The sequence below is a fragment of the Pseudopipra pipra genome, chromosome 2, assembly GCF_036250125.1.
Source record: "Pseudopipra pipra isolate bDixPip1 chromosome 2, bDixPip1.hap1, whole genome shotgun sequence".
Lineage (NCBI taxonomy): Eukaryota > Metazoa > Chordata > Aves > Passeriformes > Pipridae > Pseudopipra > Pseudopipra pipra.
This window is the reverse complement of record NC_087550.1, coordinates 31,918,228-31,940,900: the sequence shown is the minus strand read 5'-3', so window position 1 is coordinate 31,940,900 and position 22,673 is coordinate 31,918,228. Positions and strand designations below refer to the sequence as shown.

Here is a 22,673-nt window from a genome sequence, read left to right as displayed (position 1 = left end):
AACATGAGGGTCAGAAGAACAGGATACTACGCATGCAGCAGCAGAGTAGATGTAGCATGTTGTGGGCTGAGGCGATAGAATACAGTTATGAATGTATTCTCTGATGGGTTAAAGGGTTAATTCATTTGGGATGACCTAGACATCCAATCTGGCCTTTTTTTGCTGATTTGGAAAGGTGCAGGCCTTTCACTTGGTGCACCCAAGTGAACCACTGCCCATACCTCTTTGGACCTGTCATGTCTTGGGGTGTGATCTCATTGAACTGGAGCTAGAGGCAGTGGCAGAGGAACAATAGATGGAATAAGTTCCTACGTGATCCACCTTGAGTGTACCCCTTTTGCAACACCCTCCTCATCAGTATTATACCCCCAGGAAGTGAGGAGACAATGGTCAGGAGCACATCCTCCCAACACAGAAGCACTGAGATTTAGGAACAGTGTCCTTACCCTCTGTCCTCTTAGTACTTTTCTCACTAATGCAACAACCAGTTGATTTACACCAGGAAATCAATTACAAATTAATGAATCGGTTCAGCAACACATTTAAGGCCCCCAAGCAGTGTAGAACTATCTGACCCTATTTACCTGTTGGTCCACTGCAGCAGTTACGTAATATTTTAATGTCTAAGAAAACAGCTTTTAAAAATGTGTTAAAAGATTATTTAATGTCCATTTCATGTACCTGTAATTAGACAATGATTATACTGGAAGCTTTTGCTTTGTCATCTTCTTAATCATTGGTGTCTGGCATTTTTTATTCTACTCTTAAGAGTAGAATACAATTTGCAAACACAGTGGAGTTTTTATGGAGAATGGCAATCTGTGGCAAGCAGGTTAAAAACACTGCAAGGAAGTCTCCATTCTCCTCAGTATTTCCAGGCCAGGGTATGTCAAAGTTCAGATGTACAAATAACTTACAAAATTACCGGATTGGATCTGTACAGTGAGATGCAGGAGTATTCATAGTCTGCAAGAAACATGGGGTCCATATAGCTTAGTCCACAATTGCCAGCCTTTATTAGGGTCGCATTTTCCATCCTTGTGCTCAATAGCTGTGCTCCTCTAAACTTCTCAATGTCAGCTTACCTGCCCAATGGCAAAAAAATAGGGCCAAAAAAATTACCCTTCATTTCAAAGCTATGGAAGGGTTATAGATCAGCAGGAAAGATTATTACTTCCATTTAACAGCTTTAACGAAAAGTGTATTGATGGTCAGATTATGTTTCATTGTTGGTCAAGGCTGTGCTGAAAGACCTGAAGCCGTTACAGGACAACAATCGAGAAACAATTATAGAAACATCCGTTATGAACTGGGAAACACACTGTGATACTTTTTCTAGGCAATACAGAAACTCTTTTACAATATACAGTTCAAATAGGCCAGGAGAAATTTTTTACTTATGAAATGAACCCAACAGAAAAAATATTTTTTTCCCAGAGATGAAGGAGTAGCTTAAAAAAATTATCCAGAAGCCAAAGAAGATTCTTTTTTTTTTACACAGTAGACTGGGAAAATATTTATTTTGGAGAAACTACCACACAAAAGGCATATTTTAATGCTTTGAATTTTGAGATATGGATTATGAACATTTCAAAATGAATTTTGCTGTAAGTTCCAAAGAAATGTTTTACATATGGGGAAGCTGCTTTGCCAGCCTTGATCAGATGGGTATAGAATCACAGAATCATTGAATATTTTAAGCTGGAAGGAACCTTAAAGATTCCTAGTTCCAAACCGCTCCAATGGGCAGGGATGCCACCCACTAGACCAGGTTGCTCAGAGCCCCATCCAACCTGGTTTTGAACACATCCAGGGAAGGAGAATCCCTTACTTCTCTGGGCAGCCTGTTATAGTGCCTCACTAGGCTAATGTAATGTGGGTGTGTTAATTTTAAACTCTGCAAGTATAGGACCAATTTCACTTTGAGACAGAAGCTGTTGCATTTTGGTACAATTTCTTCACCCACCTGAAATCTAAGTTCAATAAATCAAATTTCCACAAAAGAAGCAACTCATTTGGTGTTGCAGATTTTAGGCTTATGGAAATGCCTTGTTTCTTTGTTCCAACTGGCCAAAACTGGGTATTTTATCTTTGAGTTCTCCTGGCTTGATAAAATAAGTTATTTACCAGATTTATTATTGTGGTCAACTGCAATATTTTGAACAGTGTTATAACTGAAATGCTGCTTAGCTTTTGTCGAGGCAACATTAAAATTAATGGCTGAAGGACTGGTTATTCATTTGCACTGAGAAAACATGGCTTGAGGTGATACTCATTGACTGTTAACTCATGCAACTAAAAACTAGACATCTGAGTTAGTCTAGGTTAATAGCTCTTTAACTTCTATGATGTAGATGTCTAAAGGTAGTTGAGATAAATCTATGATGACCGAAGCATATGCAGGCAAATGAGACTTAAATATAGCACAATTAAAAATAGAACATGAAAGCCAATTTTTGGTATAAAGCATATCTGGTGACCTTGTAACAAGTGAGAAGGAAGAGCTTGGTATGCAAAGGGCATGGGACTGCAATTCTTTGATGAACATTAAAATGTAATTCTGCCAAAACTCAACAGGACACATTCTACATCCTTTACTTGTGCTACCATTTCCTAGAAATGCAATTTTTCGCTTGAAGTTATTAGACACTGAGAAAATGCGTCTCCACTGTGTAGCCTTTTTCCAACCTCCTCTCTAAACCACTTAAAAATCAGTCTCACCCTTCCTAAAAAAACCCCAGACAAAATGACGTTAAATGGCCACAACACAATTAGAACAGACTGGGATGTGCAAAACAGTCCACTGGGAGTCGTTCTGGCTGATGAAGGTCGAAATTGCCTTCTTCCCTGGGCAGCTTGTTCTAGTGGCTAACAATTCCTTCTGTGAAGAAATTTTTGCTAACATCCAATCTAAACTTCCCCTGGAGCAACTTGATGCTGTTTCCTCTTGTCCTCCTGCTTGTTACCTGGGAGAAGAGATCAACTTGCACCTCATTAAGACCTCCTTTCAGGTAGTTGTAGACAGCGATGGTTATAGTGGTGGTTGGGCTTCAGTGACTGCAAAGGAATATGCCATCTTACAGAAAGTTGTCTTTTGCCTCTAAATAAACCAACAAGACCCTCTTCTGCTTTCATTTGCTGCCTTTTGGAACATGCCTATGATCTCCAAATACATCAAACATGCCTTTGTGTTCTCCATGGGGGAACAAAATAATGAGAAGTTGTCCTGTGAACAGGGCTTCATTTGGGAGGATGATTTTTCAGCTCATTCAGCATGTGCTGTCTCTGCTTCCCACCTCACTCCACCTAGCCACCATGTCAGACAGCAAACCCCCAGTCATCGTTTATAGCAGAGGATGATAATGGAAAAGGAAGTGGAGAGAAATGTGCTGCACAGATACAATCAGAAGCAGCAGCAACCAGTTTATGTATGCATGTATGTATTTAATCCTGGCCGTGTCTCCAGCTCCTCAGACTGTCCCCAGTCAGCCCTTTGAGGGAACACTTGACTTCAGGCACATATTGAAGCTCTGCTGTCCCAAGTGAGACTTAAACTTGTGCTTAATGGTAAATGTCTGCTAAAAAAAGCATTATTTGGGTTTGGAAAAGACTACAGAACATATGTAACTGCTTTTGCAGGACACTCTGATCAGGCCCAGAGGTGGGCACTAAAGTATTCCTGGCCAGAAATTTGTAGTCAGTATGAACATCCTTGGTGAGGGCATATCCGTGACCTTTCCTCAGCCTCCCACTGGCAGCCAGGCAGCCAGGCCATCCACTACCATTTCTTGTGCCTTTGAGGTTGGCACTAATTGCCATCTCAGGAGGGGTGTTTTCTTGCAAAGTGGCCACTGTTATCAGCAATTCAGCTGGTATCACAGTAATTCAGGGGCATCTCACCTACTGTGGGTTAATGAAGGATGGACCAAAGCAGCATGCTAGCCAGGAAAAGCTAAACTATTTCCAGCGCTGAACACCGCTTAAACCTCTCAGTTGCTTTTTGAATATATGATACATTTGGAAATAATATATCTGGAAAACCCCCGAGCAAGCAAACTCCAAAGCAATCCAACCATCAAAAGTCTGGATTAAATAGCACAGGTGGCAGAGAAATTGCTCTCTCCTTGTGTGTGGTCCCTGATGCAGATGCCTTGTTTTCACAACACTTATAATGAAAGCATTTTTATTTTTGGATGCTCTTTAGGGTACAATGTAATACATCAAAATAAATCATTGTATCATATGCCTGTTAAGAATGAAAGCTGATGCACTAAATGTCAGGGTTGCTTGCTTTGATTAATCAATGAATATTGAGTTTTGCTAACAGTGTGAAGGAAAGAAACAGTAGTGAAGGAGGAAATGTTTACTTGATACAAAGATATAGATATATAGTTAAAGTTTCAATGAGATTGTGTAGATTAGTGGTGATATTGTTTCAAATAAGGCAAAATCTCCACTCGATCTGTGCTTTAGTAGAGAAATTGTGTACCGTTTCCCCTCTGTATTTTCGCTTATTAAATAAATTCGATAATCATCATTGAAAAGGCATTCATTTCAATTGCTATGGAGAAAACTTCTGATCAGATCGAGCTTCAAGGCCACCCTCATTCCTATGAGACAGGAAGTATCTGTATGATAAATTAACTGTGGGTGAATGCTAAATCTTTAATGAGAAAAAACATGTTCTCTTGGATTCAACCTTTCATGTGAAAGCTGTTTGGGACCTTACTGAAAAGAATGTGTTAATCAAGAGAAAAGCATAATTACTATCTTGTCAACAGACACAAATGAGAAAGCCTGATGAAAATGAGGTTGAAATGAACTCCAAAAAAAACACAAAAAAAGAGGAGTTTTTCTGTACTGTTTTTGGAGCTTACTTTACACTGCACAGTGATTTATGACAATTGGAATCTCACTATTTCTGCAACTAATATTACTGGATGCTTCCTATTCAGAGGAATGTTAATCATAATAATGCAAATGGAAGTATTATTGCAGCTATGCCTCAGAGTTCGTATTTTATATTGAGCCAAAGGTTCAATATTCAGCATCCTTCTCAGTGGAGCATTCTCATTGTATGGATAGAAGAATGTGCACCGAAGGTAAAATAACTGAATTAATATAAACCAGAATAATATGCCTGGCATACAGCTTCCCATTTTCCCATTTTGCTGTAAGGTCCTGATTTTTCAGACTTTTTAAACCAATAATAAATTATTGTGATGCACTGCTAATTACACCTCACCAAAGTTATGTGTAGTATAAATTGCACTGGTGATGGACTTAGATTAAGTTTCTTATGCTTATTTTTAGCAAGTCAAAGGCAATTCATTTCCAACTGGGCCACATTTAAAAGTTTAAAGTGAAAAAACTGTGTAATTATTTCCTAATATGAGGATAATATTGGTGACAAACATTTATCCTGCATATCTTTTTGCACTAAATATATTAATGAGAAAGGTAGAAGCAAGAATACATATTAATTTGGTCATGTATTTAAAGATATAATGAGTATTTATAAATTTTCCTTCTGCAAATATTTTCTAAATTGTCTTCTTCATGTTATTACCTCCCTATGCTCTCCCTTAGATAATTTCTTAGCTTGTGATTAGTTTCTTTATGACTGTTGATGCTTCTGAAAATATTTGGTCTTTTTCCTTAATAATTATTTTTCTTTCCTTCTTTTTTTTTTTTTGTTTGTTTTTAGTTTAATTTGGTTTGGGTTTTTTTGTTTGAGTTTTGATTGGTGAGGGGGGTGGGAGGGAAGAGGGGATAATGGCAATTTTTAAAGAAATCCTGATGGCTTTTATTAAAAACCACATAAACATGAAGTTTCTAAGAATATTTCAGATCTCATTCAGAAACATAAATACTTCAGAAAATAAATAACCCATGTTAATATGTCCATACTACGAATACTTTTCCAAATCCTTCTCTCTGTAGCAGAAATGTACTTTTTATTTCCATCCAAAAGAAATGTAACTACCACATTAAGACTGTTCAGGTGACAGTGGAGGAGGTTGTGCATGTGGTCAGGGTGAGACCCTACTTTTTGGGGAACATCGGGCAGTGGCTGGAGGTTAGATGTCCACCACAAGGCATTATTATCCTCTTGATAGGAAAGTAGAGAAGTCCTTAAGTGGGGAACACATTTCAGACTTTGCAGATCTGGGTTCAAATACAATACAAATACCAAGGATCAAGGAAAGCAGTCTAGGTCTTCAAAAATTTCTCAACAACAAGCTACGTGAGAAGGAGGTGCCCAAATAACTTTCAGGATCAGATCCAAGAGATACCACTATATGTCTTATTCTATATCCTGTGGTCTGGATTAAGCGGTTTTGTGTTCTGAGTACCTGATTCTCACTTCTTCTGGAATCATTTGACATTATTTGGGCCCATTCTTTCAAAACGGCATTCAGGTCATGATATGTGTGTGTATATATACATGTATGTATGTATGTATGTATGTATGTATATACTGACATATAAACATAGGGGTTTGCTTTGGTTTAGTTTGGTGTTTGGGGTTTTTTTTGTTGTTTGTTTAAGAAGAGATGAAATCACTTTGATGGTGCATTTGATGGTTCATCCCAGAGATACACAGTCAGGCATGTCACAGTACCTTCCAGAAGACAAGTATAAATGCAAGAGCAACTGTAAACTCTCAATTTCTAACCGTGAATGTTAAAGGAGTAGAGCAGATCTTATTCTCTTATTCTCTCTGTGCTGGAACTTACTCTTCAAGGTGGGAATGATATCACTTCCCTATCTTGTCAAGCAGTTTAAAAATACATATATTGAAAATCAGGAGAGGTATAGATATTATGGTGAAGGGGGACTCAAAGTGTACCTGGCTTCTGAGAGAGGACAATGAATAATTTGTTCTCACCTCCTCCACCACATTTTCAGATCCCCTAGAAATGCATTCTGGTAAGCGATGGCCTCTTCTGCTTTTGTTTTCCCTCTCATTGAAGTGAACATCAGCAAGAGAGAAGACTCACAAATTAATTCAGATTGGCTTAGATAAGGACCCTGTGATGTTGATTAGAAACCATCCACAGGGCCATTAGCAAATTGAGATAATAAATGAAAATGTGTTGAATTGCGTGAGTTTTCTAGTGGGGGAACATCAGGGAGCAGTCTTGAGTCCAGTCTTCTTTAAATATCTTCATTCATTAGCAAAAGACAGGAAAAGAGTACATGTTAATTAAAATCACAAATGATCCAAATTGGGAAGCGCTGCATAAATCAGTGAAGATAGAGAGATTAGAAACCTTAGGCAGGAAATGACAAAATGAGGTGCAGTTTGAAAAATGCATGTGGAGGAGAAATAATCTATAAGAGAACACAATAAGCAGCAAGGAGGGTTCTTCAAGAAGCAGAATAATGGGAGGAAGCCAAAGGATGTGGATCATGGAGTAAAGGCCAATGAACCAGAGCACCTATTTAAAGGTGACCTTTGCACTTTTTCAATGGACAGCTTGGATTCAAAATTAATTTACAATTGGCAAGAATGAGGGGTCAATGTAGTTTTGGACCATATATGCAGAAACAGGGTGCCAAGGAAGGACATGGAAGCCCACCTCTATAACAGTAACCACATCTTTCAGGCTTCTAATTTTATTTTTTTTTCCTGTTCTGCGAGACCTTGTGTAACAGAGTGAATGTAAAATAGAAGCATATCAAATGAAATGAGTGCCCTGGTAAAGCTGCTGGCTCTGGCAAATGTGGCTTTCAATGAAACTACACACACTCTCTTGCTGCGGTCTTGCTTCTCCACCTTTCCAATCCCTGTGGGACTTTGTCTACCTGAGACAAGGAAAGGAGCTAAGAGAAGGGGCTTGAGAATAACCAGCTAATGAGAGTCATAAGAGAAGAGGAGCCCCAATGCTGTTCTACACTTTCTTTGAAACTGCTGCTTGTGGTGTGACAGGTTAGTCACACATGCATCATTACTTTTAAACTGTGGCTCTTCAATGCCACAAGCAACTCAGATATGACATAATTTACTGATGTGAGTTGAAACATCAAGAAGCTTTTGTATAAGATCTTGGTCGTTTCACTCTAACAAAGGGGGAAGATTTAAGAAAGGAGATATTTGGGATAACCACATAAATGAAACAAAAATTCATTCATCTTCTGAGGCCTGCAAAATCACAGAACAGGAAAGGAACAATTGCCATGTTAACTTGAAACCCTTAAACTACAGTAGGGAAATTTGTAAATTTCTCTTTTGGCAAAGGGATGGATGTTTGCACAGTTGGTCAAGGACAGCTATTTAATTCTGAGTGCTGTACAGAAGACCTTAGTTTATATTTGGCAGATGCATTTATTTCCATGAGATAACTAAGCATACCCTAGTATTGCTGATATGATATTACAGCAGGAACCTCATGTATATAGATTACTATTTTATTTACCCTGTCTAACTGTGTAGCTGTTGGTTTTAATTAATTTTTATATAGGAAATAAGTTAAAAATCACTGAACAAAGCGCTGATTTTTTTTTATGTCTATGTATTTTTACAGGTAGACTGAGAATAACACATCTCGGTTAAAACAATATCCTACAAGAAGCATTTGATGGATTGTTCCTAGATATTTCTAAGAGGGCAAATACAAAAAGTGAGTACTAATTCCAGTACCTGGGATGCTTTAATTATGTTTTGTTGTTTAAAATTAAATTATGATAGTTGTAATGTTTCTTGAGCACATTAAGTGGAGTCATGAGGAATTTCTCTAATTTCTCTAGAACATGTCTATTACTGACCTATGTCTTTTTTTATTATCTGACAATGATAATTTGCATCACAGTCCCAGTCAAGGATTCAATTTTGCTGTGCCAGGCACTCTAGAAACACAAATGTTCTCTGCTTGAAATGACTTACATCTTAGTAGAAATCAAGGAAGTATGGATAGTGACAGAAAGATGGAGACCCATGAATGTAATAAGAAAGTGCTGCTCAGTACGACAGGAGATGTTAATAGCACATCTGTAGTCTAACCCTTATCAGAGCTTTTTAGAAAGGAAGGGACTAGAAGGTTATTTTATAGATTTTAGAGAGTGCAGCATGGAAGAAAATACAAAACCACTCATTTGAAAATCCAGCACATGGACTATGCATGGGTTGATTGGATACAGACAGCCTAGTTTTGATAGAAATGGGGAAGGGAAATCAATCTGGAAAAATGGCCTTTTTATCCAGGGAATATCATCAGGGCAAATTTACATCTGTGATGTAAGTGAGAGACAGGGATTCTGCAGTAATTAAGATGTTCAATGATAAGGTCTGAGAAAGGACATTTACCCAGACAGGTAGAGAGAGAGGAAAGGCATTATTGTAAGTAGGATACACAGAACATACTTAGAATATGTATGTAGCTTCAATATAACTGGAAAGTGGCATCTGAGACAGGAGTATGAGTTGAAGATGATACCAAGGGTACACACGTGACAGGATGGTGGCATTGTCCACAGTGATCAAGAAGGAAGGTTGCTTGGAGATCATTGCTGGGACTCCTAAAATGGAAGGAAAACAACTCCAGGACTGTTCTAGGACAGTTCAGCACACAGAAAATGACTAGGAAACAGTAGAGAAGCAGAACCACGAATTAAAGAATCACTGAATATTTGAGGTTGGCAGGAACCACTGGAGATTGTCTAGTCACCTTTCTAATCAAAGCAGGCTTTCCTAGAGAAGGTTGTTGAGGGATGATCTTTAAGGGCCTTTCACCTGGACCTCAGCTTGGAAAGTCTTGACGGGAGTGATGAATAGAGAGAAAGAAATTCCTATTAATGTTAAAACTACTGGTATGGTAGGGGGAGTTTTGAAACTCAAAGCCATGAATATAAAGTAATATTTAAATTGAATTGATGAACAATTATGTGTACTTGCAAGGTAGAATGGAAGTGATTAGTGAACACCAATGCTTTAATCACCAGCACTACACAGGTATTGGCATAAATAAGAACAGGCAGTTCCCAAAGCATGATAACTCTGCCTGCAAGTTATATCCTATAAATCACTTGCTCCTATAAGGAATTAAATTGCTTTTTTACATAATCAAAGAATCATAGAAAGAGTTGGGTTGGAAGGGACCATAAAGATCATCTAGTTTGAACCCCACTGCTGTGGGCACGAAAGTAATAGGGATGGTGTAAGCTGAAATGTTTTGTCTGTAGCAAGGGTTCAAGAAGTTGAGCCCTGAGAAAGATCTCATTTGAAGATAAAGACTGCTTATCAAAGAAAAAGAAAAAGGAAAAGGAGAGGTGAAAAATTGTCAGAAAAAGAAGTGTTTTCAAAGTCAAGGTTACATGGTAAGTGGTAAGAGTATTATGAGGTGATAGCCTAAAGGAAACCGAATGGAGTGAGGAATAGGAGAGGAAATCTCTGAAATAAAACTTCCCAAATTGCTGGGAGTTGCTGCACATGACAGCCTCTCCTTATTAATAGATGGGAATTTCATGGGACATATCTAGATGGCTTTTTACTGAAGGTGAATTCTTACTTGTCAACATAACATGAAGAATTTTTTTCGTTAAAAAATGCTATTCAGTTTTTCACAACTTTGATGCTTTTGATAACCTTTTTGCTGCCAGCAGATCTGAGTAGTGACAAAAGTTCAAGGAGTCAATAGTAGACCCCAAATCAATTATTTGTTGTGGAACCACAGATCTTTTCCCCAGTTACGTCCAACTGGACAGTGGAGTCAGTCATGCCAGGTGTGAGGCAACCACATTTCGACCTCAAGAGCCAGTCCACAGCTGCTTCCCAGGTATGCCATGTTGGCTGGTCCAGTGCTATCTGCTGAGTATTAGAACTATAGAATGTTTTGGGTTAGAAAGGACCTTAAAGATCCTCTAGTTCCAACCCAACTGACATGGGCAGGGACACCTTCTACTAGACCAGGTGGCTCAGGGCTTCATCCAGCTTGGCCTGGAACACTTCCATGGATGGAGGAGCCACATCTCTGGGCAACTTGTACCAGTGTCCCACCACCCTTGAAGGAAAGAAGTTCTTCCTAATATCCAATTTAAATCTGACCTCTGTCAATTTAAAGCCATTCCCCCATTTCCGTTTGTTCCGTCACCTTGTCAAAAGTCCATCTCCAGCCCTCTTGTAGCCCCTTTAGGTACTGGAAGGGGCTATAAGGTCTCCCTGGAGCCTTTTCTTCTCCAGGTTGAGTAACCCCAACTTTCTCAGCTAGTCTTCAAAAGAGAGGTGCTACAGCCTTTTGATCAACTTCGTGGCCCTCTTCAATGCGCACAGAAGATGAATATGACAGTACAAATAAGGGAAGGTTGTTACTTATTGTGTCATTAAAAGGAGTAACATGCCTCAGGGTATGTAGAGTATTTCTTAGGGTGCTTTTCAGACAACATCTTTGATTTGGAACAGCCAACATGGATCAGGAAACAAGATGATTTTAGGAGTTGCTGTCCGCTTGCAGCTCTCAATGGAAACTGTGGCTCATTGCTGACCAGACTACTCTTACTCAGGTGATGAAAGGGAGCATTAGCTAACTGGAATTTGGTTGCCCAATTTGAAAATCCTGGCTGTTGTTTCTGGCTGTCATGCAATTCTGCTGTGCACTTTTTTCTTTTCTATTTTCCCTTTAAACACCATAAGGCAACTCTTCTATACTGGGGACTTGTGCAAGCACTTTATATGAATAAGGTTTTGGTAATAAGGTTTTGTAAAAAAGTTCCCCTTTCCCAGCTAATTAGAAAGTGCTAGATAATGTGTATGTCTTTTCAAATTTTCTTTAGTCCCCTGTCTTCTTAGTCTTGATCAACCTGTCACAGGAACTGTGTGGTATATCTTCTTGTTTACACTACAAATCCAAGATAAGCATCTTTATCAACTGTATATTTATACAGCATCTAACAGGTCAGGCTCATGATACACTTAAAGCCTCCAGGTACTATAACTATAGAGATGTTATATAATACTATGGAGCTGCTCATTCTTCCCACAGGCATTTTGTTTCAACCCACAATACAGAGAGACATCCTTTTAAAGGTTCTGTTTATTCAATGTCATGCAGTGTTAATTAAGCATTAATTGATAATTATTTCTTATTTTCTGAGGTGCCAGATCATAATTTTTCTTGAACAACCCTTGAAGTTTGGCTCAAGATGCTGGAGGAAGAATGGAATAGACTTGTGTTGGAGAGTAGTAGATGCATTATTTATTTATTTATGTATTTGTTTGCTTATTTATTTTTGCTGTCAAGTGCATCAGTTTCCATAATCCTTTCCCCTCCCATTATTTGACAGATGAGGAACTAGAAAACAATAGGAAGGTTGTAATTAGCAACTTCGCTGTGGAATGTGCAGTGGAGTAGGGGGTGGGTGTGGAAATCAGTATGAACTCAGAAGTTTATTACAAGGACTGTTTGTACATTGTCTGTCAGTCGTTTTGTCCCTGTTTAGAATTGGGAATTAATTGCAATGTATTTCTTGGACACATCAGATTTTCTTTTCTTTTGCTTTGCTGAAGAAATCTATTTTCAGCCCATGTTTTGTTCCTCCTGTTGTGACATGCAGGAAGTGTGATCTCACACCCTCCAAAGAATTGATACACAACAGCAATGTAATAACAAAGATCTCATCATTACACTGTTTGGAAAAAAGAGGTAACTTCATAGCAGTGGAACTGTCCTTAGCTGCAGATGTGATGTATCTCAGAAAAATCTTCCCCTGGGGATACTTATTGCTCATCTCCATGTAGGTTTAACAAATACACCAAAATATCATAGCATCTTCCTGCTGAAAACTACTTGCTATTTGGAGAGCATTATTGACATAGGCTTAACCCACAGCCTGCACAGTGAAATACCATTTGCCCACACCACCCACTCCCAGGAACAGGCTGATCCATCCAGGTGCATTGTCCTCAAGCAGGTTTGAACCCCACTGTACCATGGCCAAAGCTCCTCAACGCTCCTTACTTTGAAGCTCTGACTGAGCAGCACAGCCTGCAGTGCCATGTGCCACCCCTGGGAACTGTTTGCAAGCCCTGGTTAGTCACCCACAGCCATGGTACAGAAAGCTGACTTCACTATGGGCTCCGGTGGGAACCATGCATCCAGGGATTTTCATCCCAGTTTGTTTTTCATAAAATCATAGAATCACAGAATGATTTGGGTTGGAAAGGACCTTAAAGATCATGGAGTTGCAACCCCACTCCCATGGGCAGGGACACTTTCCACTAGACCAAGTGGCTCAAAGCCCCATCTAACCTGGTCTTGAACACTTCAGAGATGGAGGAGCCACACATTCTCTGGGCAACCTGCACCAGTGCCTCACCACCTCATAGTGAACAATTTCTTCCTAATACCTAATCTAAACCTGCCTTCTGTCAGTTTGAAGACATTCCCCCTTGTCCTGACCCTCCGTACCCTTGTCAGAAGTCCCTCTCCAATAACGCCTTTAGGTACTGGAAGATGCTTTTACTCATTCATGTTGGCTGAAGTAAACTCATTTTTTTCATGGTAAAGCTTTCAAATGCTCTGGATATCCAAAGTTAGACTTCTTTTAGTTTACGGGTTCTAATTAGACATTGACTTATAGGGTGGGGTGACAGTGGAAAAAGGGAGCAAAGTTTGCATTGGGGCACATTAGCATAGTTTCCATTTTACTGGAAAGCATAAAATGTTTCTGCGTTAAAAATACTGAGCTTTTTCATCTCATTTTAATGCTAATTTTGCAACTGTGTCTGACTCTATCCTCAACTCTGCTCCTGGGGAAGTTTGTATTTTGTATGCTTTCTCACTGGGGTTAAGGAGCCCCTGCATATCATCAGGCACAATAAACAAGAAGGTGAATAGGGGCATTCATTTCTCATGCAACAGGGTAACTCAAAACAGAAGTATGGAAAAATAAATGAAAGTGAGTTATAAGATCTGTCTTCACCTGGTACATGAAAGCACCCTTGAGTACTGCTGCTGCAAAACTCTCCAGCATGTGTTTTGCTCCTGTGAGAAGGAGTCCTATTAAGCCCTAACATGAAGGACAGGCTTAAATATGGAAGACAATTTAAAATATACTTCAACAGGTGAGATTCTTCCCTGACTCCATTTTGTAATAACAGCATAGTGTTACCAGTGACAATTATAGACAATCATCAATTTGGTAAGGTTTATGTGCTCCTGAAGTGGAGGATTGCTAAATACAAGGTATTTGTGGGGAGGGGAAGGCGGGTGCATGCCTAAGGCATTCACTCAAACCTACAGAGCATCCAGTTCTTTGGGGAAAATAAAAATTAGGTTGGCCAACCTCATGCAGAGTTGCTGCCCTGTTTGAGGTAAACATGCAATTCACCTGCAATCCTCACTTTTTGCTGTCTGTGCCAGGGAACTGGCACTTTTAAGTGTAATTACCAGGCACTAAGGAGTAATTCTTCTGGCTGTCCCATTAAGAACAGAGCAGGAGAGGCTCCCCAAGGAGCTTCAACAGGCAAATGCAGAATATGCTGTTTACTTTTACAGGATCTTGATTCACCTGTATTAGACTGTGTGTAAAAGTAATGCAGCTGTTCTGTGCAGTGCTCAGCTGTAGAATTTGTTCCAAGGACTGTTCCCAGTTAGACTCAGCCACACCCCAAAGGATGCTGGCAAAATATCCTTGCTATCCATAAAACATGTGCTCTGGAGTCATAGGTGAAGGCCTTGATGAGGTGAAAGAACTTTTTAGTACTTCTCTTACACACTTCCTTACAAAGGAGACCTATCATGACCCTGATTGTCTGAGGACTGAGTTTCAAGCTGTCGTTTTTGAGTTTCTCTTTATTTTCTTAATTCTATTGGGGGGGGGGGGGTTGCATTTTAATGGTGTGACATTTGCCAGGGGAAACATTTGCAGCAATAAATCTCATCAAAATCTCCACCAAAATCTCATCTATTGCTTGACATTAATTTCAATCCTTTCCACTGCAGCTGTCTCCCTGCAGGTTTCATCTTGGCGCTGGAAGACAGGGATTTGTTCATCCTGCTCCACTGCTCTCAGAGCAGCCTCTGGGTATTACATGATGGGAGGGCACAGGGGAAATTTTTGTATTTTTGTAGTTAAACGCAATGGCATAATTTCCACATTGTTCCCTTTTCTTTGATCTTCTGATCTCTTTAACCAATTCCTTACCAATTGTTGGTGATCTGTTAGAACACCTACCCAACTAGCAGAAGCTCCAACAAAACTGGGAATAAATCCATTGGCAGAACTGTTTTCTCTGCTTATGTAAACAGTCTGCAGCAGCCACATCTGTTCCATTGGCTCTTAGAGAAGGGACATTGCCTCTCCCTCCCATTGCACTGGCCAACTGTGGTAAAATCAAAAAGCATGGGTGCCATGACAAAAGCAAACAACACATGTGCACTGACATGGTTTTCTCTTTGGGCAGAAGAACTGTGTAGCTGCAGCATTGAGCTCTCCAGGGAAGAAAGTGGGAGACCTGCTCTAGGGGTCAAAGAGCTGATGGCATCCTAAAAACCATCCTCCCAGGCATTATTCTGTTAACTTGATTTGGAAATTAAATCAATTTGCAAGCCTATGCAATGACTGTAAAACCAAACCTCTTAAAAAATTGAGATTTTCTGACAAAACCTTGGGGCAGCAGACAAGCACTTAAGAGGAATATTCTGCTTTTCACCTTGATGCACTGGATTCTTCTTTATATGTAAACTGCACCTTTCACATGTTGAAAATAAAGCAGTGGAATATCCCAAAGAAAAAAAACAAAAAGAAAAAAGAAGGCAGCTTCTTTGTTTGTTTCTTTGCTCAGTTTTTTAAAGGCTGTACCTATCAGCCCAGGGGAAAATGGAAGAAATCAAGTGGGACACGTACTGCTTTGTGATGGCATGACTTGCTGAAGCGATAAAATGCGTGACGTTTCCTGACACATGCATATTCTTAGTATCTGCTGATGAGACAGGATGAGTGGTAGTGCAAATGTTTGCTGACTTGGGGAGGGCTTCTGATACGGAAGGTATGCAGAGCTATCTTTGAATTTTCTCATAGCCAGGCGTATTTGTAACTGAGATCAGTGTTCATTCTCCAAGGACACCTCAAACATTTTATCAAAAACCCCAGGAATGATGTCATTATGACTCTTCAAGTCATAATCATCTTGGAGTGCTGACCACCCATGTGGATGTCAGGGTTGCAGGAATTCATGTGTAGGCCACAGCTCTGCAATATTTAGCAGCAGAATATGGATTTAAGAGTTGACTCTGGGCTCCAGTTTGAAAAGAGGTCTTTTGGTTTCTTGTGAGATGTTTTCCCATAGTTGTGCCAGAGGAACCGTAGTGGAATTATCCATTTCATAGCTTTCTGAGGCAGCTTGGACTTTCTGGGAAGACACCTGTGTCTATTTTTCCTCTTCTTCTTTGGTCATCTCCTTTATTTTTCCAGGCTTACATCCAAACTCTATGAGTGCATTTTGAATCTTAGGTCAGTTACTCCCTGGTGAAAATAAAGGTATTTAGAAAATCATCCAGAAATCCAGATCAAATATTTTAAAAACCCACTGCCCTTCAGCTCACCAAAGCCTGGGCCACTTTTACCTCCTTTATTTTCTTTATGACCTTTACAAAAATTTTCATAAGAAAAGGTGACTGCTCTCAGACCACCAGTGCTTCTCCTATCTGTGTCTCTCTGTTAGTGGAGGATGCTAATAGCAAAAGAGAGATAATTGTGCTTTAATTTGGTTCTGCTTGTTCAGGAGGGGGCAAGGGATGCCTTTTGGTTCCCATGGCCTTCTAGATAAGTTTCCATATAATGCCAATTAAGAGCAAAATAAAGAGTATGCAAAACAGATGACAACTGCTGCTCACCAGGAATGATTCTTTTGTGGCTAAAACAATGGGGTCTTCAATCAAGGGTGCACTTTTTGCTGCTGGAGTTTCCCTTGATTTTTTATTGCATTTTGCATAAGTTTTGCTGCTGAATGGATCAAGCCTAGCAAAGTTTAAGATGACTGTGACAGTGGGGACCTTCCAATTGTCTCTATATATATGTATGTATGTATGTATACATATAAATGTGAGTGTGTCTGTACACTTACCCAAAGCAGAAAGGAAAGTCAAATTAAGTTATTTTTTCCCCTACAAGTTATTTTTATTTTGTTTTCATTTCAAAGGGAGCTGTTGTGTATGGGGAAGGGTCAAGGGTTTTTTCTTCTCTTTTTATGCATTTTTTTTCTTTCTATTTGTTTGTTAGTTTTAAGAGTAATTATTCACCAGGGCCTTTTCAACTGTCAAATGCAACAAAAGGTAATCCGGCCTCTTCTCTGCCCTGCCCCCACACTCGCCTTTCCCTCCAACAAAAGCAGCCTTTGGTGGGGATGGTCACCATTTCATAGGGATCCTTCTGCATCCCACAAATCAGGAACACTCTTCTACTTTATATCAAGGTGACCTCTTATGAATGCTGGGAGACTCGTGATGTTGCAGCTGACGGTCTGCCCTGGGTGATGTTGCCTATGAAGAATTGGGAATTTGACAAATAGACCCTCAGAATCCTTTACTTTCCTTCAAGCAGAAATTCTAACTTACTACATGAACTGGTTATCAATTTATCTACAATGCATACCTTGGCATTAGCCATTCTCCATCTAAAGGGTGGTCCTAACCACTGGCTTAGATTCGCAGCCGCATTTGACCGGGATGAGCCCTCTGGCTTCCCAAATTGTGTTTTCTTTTTTCTTCATGACTTGCAGCTCCTTGCTGTTGAGGAAGCACATAGGAGAAAGAGTCCTGCTCAATGCCAATGCATTTTGCAGACAGAATTATGCTCCTTATAAGCAGATCAATATATGCCTATCTCCAGCTTCATATAAATATTTGCTTAGATACTAAATTGATCTTGTCCTAGATTTGCCATAATTTAAGTCTATGAAGCTATAATCAAGACTCCTTGATAATAAAAAGAACCCATCAGCAATTATACTCATTCACTTCACCATATTCAAGACTATTTCAGCATTTCACTGATAAACTCCTGTTTTCAATCAAATTTGCAACGTGAAAATCAACACTGCACACCAGTATTAATGATGTTGGAGTGCTTCATGTGTGGTATTTTGAAGTTATATCGGTGTGGAGATAGGAGTGATTTCTGAGGGGCTTTTTTCTGATATGGAAACTAGATTTTACTAAAAGTATACCTATAACCTTCTCTCAAAACTGTAACTGAGTATCATCTTTGTGGATTTCAATGTACTTTAATATTTCTGAAAGTTTGCAGTAGCCAAGTTTCTTGGAAACCAAAGCATCTAAGGACACTTCTGTCATATATTTCTTATTGTGATCACTTAGCATTTTGTTATGGAATTATCTGGTAGTGTGAGCTATATTAGAGACCCTTTGCACTAAATGCTAGACTGCCCATCCCCAAATACTTTTGTTCTCTATAGAGGAAATGGACAGAAAAGGGTGTCCGTTAAGGAATGTTATTTCTATTTTGCAAGTGGGGAGTGTGGCCTGAGAGAGATTTTTGCTCTCACAGTGTCATAGAAGAAGCCCTTTAAAGAAACAAATTGAAGCATCCTAGGGTTCTGGTCCATGTTACAAGAAGGAAATTTTGTTTAAATATTTGGAAAAAAACGTTCACAATGAGTTTAGTCAAACCTTGGCACAGGAGGAAACTCCATCCTTGAAGATACTAAGAACTGATTTGATCAGGGCCCTGAGCCACTTGATCTAATTCCCTAATTAGATTCTACTTCAAACGTGGCCCTGCCATGAGCAGGATGTTGGACTAGAAGGTCTCCAAAGGTTCCCTCCAACTGAAATTACTCTACATTACTCTGAACTACTCTCAGCAGATATGTATGTGCATATACATATAATAAGAACCCGAAGGAAGGTATATTTTAGTAACCAATAATGGGAACAGGTTTGTAGGTAGATGCTTGTAAGGACATTAGATGGCAGGTGTCATGGGTTATGCTTATTTAATGAAAGGACTAAAATCCCTTCACTTTCTCAGTGACTGTGTACCTGACTGTAAGACAAAGTGTGTGTCCTAATGGTTTTTCATCATTGAAAGTACCTGTTATTTTAAATCACGGCATTTCCAAAATTAACCCATTTTTGTGGTTTAGCCCTGGTAGGCAGCTAACCCTTGCACAACTGTTGGATCACTCCTCCCAGGTGAGATGGAGGAGAGAATTGAAAGGGTAAAACTGCAAAAGTTCATGAGTTTGGATAAAGACAATTTAACAGGCAAATCAAAAGCCAGGTACACAAGCAAAGCAAAATAAGAAATCCATTCACTACTTCCGTCAGCTTGCAGATGTTTGGCCATCCCTGAAAAGGCAAGGCTCTGCCATATATAATGGTTACTTGGGAAGACAAGCATAGCACTGTGCCAGCTACTGTGAAGAAATTTATCTCTATCTTAGCCAAAAACTTTATCCATCTCCAAAACTCTATCCATCACCAAAACTTCTGGGCTAGACTTGGCTTCACTATCCTTGGGCATCACTATCCTGGGGCATATCCTAGAATCAGAAACATCTATTGTCATCCATAACTGTTAAAACCACCTGAGAGTGCTTTACAAATAGATGTGTTAAGAGATCCTCTGAGTCCCTCCTGATACCTTGTTCATCATATATGGTTGCATTGATTATTAAAAGGGACCTGCATTGGGAGTGCTGCACAACAGACATGGAAGAAAGTCAATCTTTTAATCAAGAACTACATGTGCAAATGAAAGCTTTAGGTAGGTCAGAATATTACATAAATAATGAACAAATGTATAACCAAGTCAAGGGACAGCCTCAAAACTTTCATTCCCTTTAAAGATTCCTGGGGACTTTTATAACCAAGTCCAATAAAGTCTAGTTTGATTCCTCATTTGAAAGTCTTTCAAACTCCACTACACCCTTCTAGTCTTTGCTAATTCAGAAAAAATATCTGTTCAGGACTTGCTTTTCCATTCTAAACTGGCATTAGCATCCTATATGGATGAGATGCATATTGTATACTGCAGGGTGAACCTATGCTTATCACAGTTCCATCACTGCTCTCGAGTAGTTCATATTTCCTAAGAAGCCTGGAGCATCCAAAACCATTAGCAACCCAAATGCATCGTGCTCCCCTGGAGGAAGACAAATAGAATTAGACCTATTTTACAGATAAGAAGACTGAGGTCATTTTCCAGCTGATGTCTGAAGTTAAGCACCTAACTCACTGCTTTCAGCTGTAAAATGGTCTAAGCCTATGGTTCTCACTCTTTGCCTTCACTTTTGAGACCCAAATGTTCAGCTCCTACCATCCCTCTCTCCTTCTCCCATGCCAGCTATCACAATATTTCAGGTTTAATTGTCAGGAGAGCAGAGGCCCCCGGTAATCATCAAAACGTGGTGAATGTGCAGCACTGTCTGTGTCCATTTAATGCCTGGCTTTGCACGTAAGGTGACTTTTCTCAGGCTTGTCACCCAAATTTGCTGCAGATAAATGAGTTCTGAGCAGAAAAATAAGAACTGCAGAGGAGTCTGGAAGCATTTGCCTGCTTGGTCTCCAAAAGGCCTTGCAAACTGTTTTGTTGATAATGTGAACAAATTGGTATTTAGGGCCTGGACTCTAAATCAAAGAAAATACATGAAAAAGCAGCTAATAAGTAGCACTCATTATCAGATTATCACTGGCTCCAGAGCCTGTGGGGCAGGATCATATTCTGTTTCCTTTATCAGTCCTACCAATAGCTGGAGCCAACAATGATGTGTGGAGTTGTCCCTTGGGATTAATTACCACCTCCTTATGGCTGATCATTAAAAACAAAAATGAAAGTCTCTGACCATGAATTTCCATAGGAAAATCAAGTGAAATAAGTTTGATGTTAGTTTCTACACCAGCATGCTGAATGCAATCCAGAGATTCTGCCCATGGAGGAAATAATGAATTATGCCCAGCAGTTAACAACTGGAGGTATCTTACTGGTGCTGTAGAGACATGTGTGTGTCACATCACATCAGCACAGCCATCCTCCCCCGTGGGTGCCTGAACCTGCTTCCTCTCACTTGAGGGTCGGCTCCCAGCAACAGTGCTGGCACCAGAGATTAGAAACTCAGCTGCACAAGAGCAGTTGGAGGGCTTTATTTTTTACTGATGTTAAAAAAAAATATACATCATAAAAGCAGTTACTTTCTGTGTTGCTCCCTTCACGATCAGCAGTTGTCAGGGTGGAAAGGTGGAAGTGACGAAGGATTGTCATCCCTTGCATGGAGGGTGGTGTCTGCTTTCTCACACCAGCTGCATATACCTTGGGAACTAAACAAGAGGAAAAGGGATAAGTTCAGCAGTAGGGATGTAATTCATAAGAGAGCAATGCCAAGTAGTCTCTTCCAGCTAAACTATCCTGTGCTGCTTTTTTTTTTCCATAGAATTTTTATAACCATTTTTATAGGATTTCAGTAACTCCTTTCTGATTATAAAAAACAATGAATTTCCATTTCTCATAATACAGTTAAATAATGAATAGATGAGCCTGGGATCACCCTGCTTATCACTACTGCAGGCAGTATTCATCTGTGCTAAAAAACCCATAAGTGTCTCTTTTAAACTTCTTAAAGAAAAAGGCATTTTAAATGTCTTTTTGCTCTCACCTTCAGTGAACATATAAAACAGGGTGGCTAAATCGAACACAGAAGTGTAACTTGTTATTTTCTATACATTAGGGAAGTCTAGAAAACTAGCAAGGGGCAGCTGTCTTGTGAGATTAATTCCATTTCCTACATCCCCTGGGTTTCTTCCAGATATAGTCACCTCCAGAGGAGATTCATAGATCTTAATGAGGAAACCACCCTCAGGAACTTCCATTCTGTCTGCACCAATTAATGAAAGAAAATCCAGGACAAACTATCTTCTTACCTAGACACATCAGCCAGGTTGGGTGAGATGAAGCTGAACCTTTTGTTGCCTAAAGGCGATGCAGGTGTGAGCACTGCCTCGGCAGTGCCATAGAAGCATTTATGTTGGAAAAGACCCTTAAGATCACTGATTCCAACTGTTCTTTGCTTTCCCCAAGACAAAGTTTACCACCTTACTCTGTGCAGCTGCACAACCAGCACTGCAGGAATGTCGTCTCTTGGATACCATATGGAAAATCATTTAAAATTAACCTCAGGGCTTCTTGATGAGTGTTGCACATTGACTGATTGAAAAAAAAACTATAAGTAAGTAATGGCTAATGGATGTATTAATCATAGCAGAACACACAACTTGAGAACATTAAGATAAAGGCCCTATTTCGAATACAAAGAAGGTGAGATCAAGGTTGACTTGTCCTTTCATGCTCCATGACTACTAGGGGTTGTCATCCAAAGACCGGAGAATTGATGCAACTCAGCATAGATTACTTTAAAAAGCAGACTAAAATAAAATAAAAAGCAGTAAAAATACCAGAATATGATGATATGAAAACCCGTGCTTTTCCAAGTGTGCTCTTTAAAAACTGGGAGGAATGAAACTCGGTTCTGAAGTCTTGTATTTCATACATTTGTATGTTCATTGCAGTGAAAATATTATCCAGAGATGTTAAACTGATTATGTTTTTTCAGCTTAATAAACTCATAAAATACTGGCAAGTTGATCTTCCCAGATGTTGAATAACTCGTGTGGGCTTGTTGAGTACTTAAAAGACCCATCAAAGTTTTGGGACCTGAG

At 39.5% G+C, this 22,673-nt stretch overlaps 1 protein-coding gene across 17 annotated transcripts in view; it reads left to right on the top strand.

Moving 5' to 3' along the window:
- TENM4 (teneurin transmembrane protein 4) overlaps positions 1-22,673 on the top strand; it is a 1,582,078-nt gene that overhangs the window by 1,167,580 nt on the left and 391,825 nt on the right. For all 17 annotated transcript variants that reach the window (XM_064644892.1, XM_064644901.1, XM_064644900.1 and 14 more), the window contains one exon: positions 8,532-8,627. The gene's annotated coding sequence lies outside the window, so the exon portion shown is untranslated. The remainder of the gene's footprint in view (positions 1-8,531; positions 8,628-22,673) is intronic.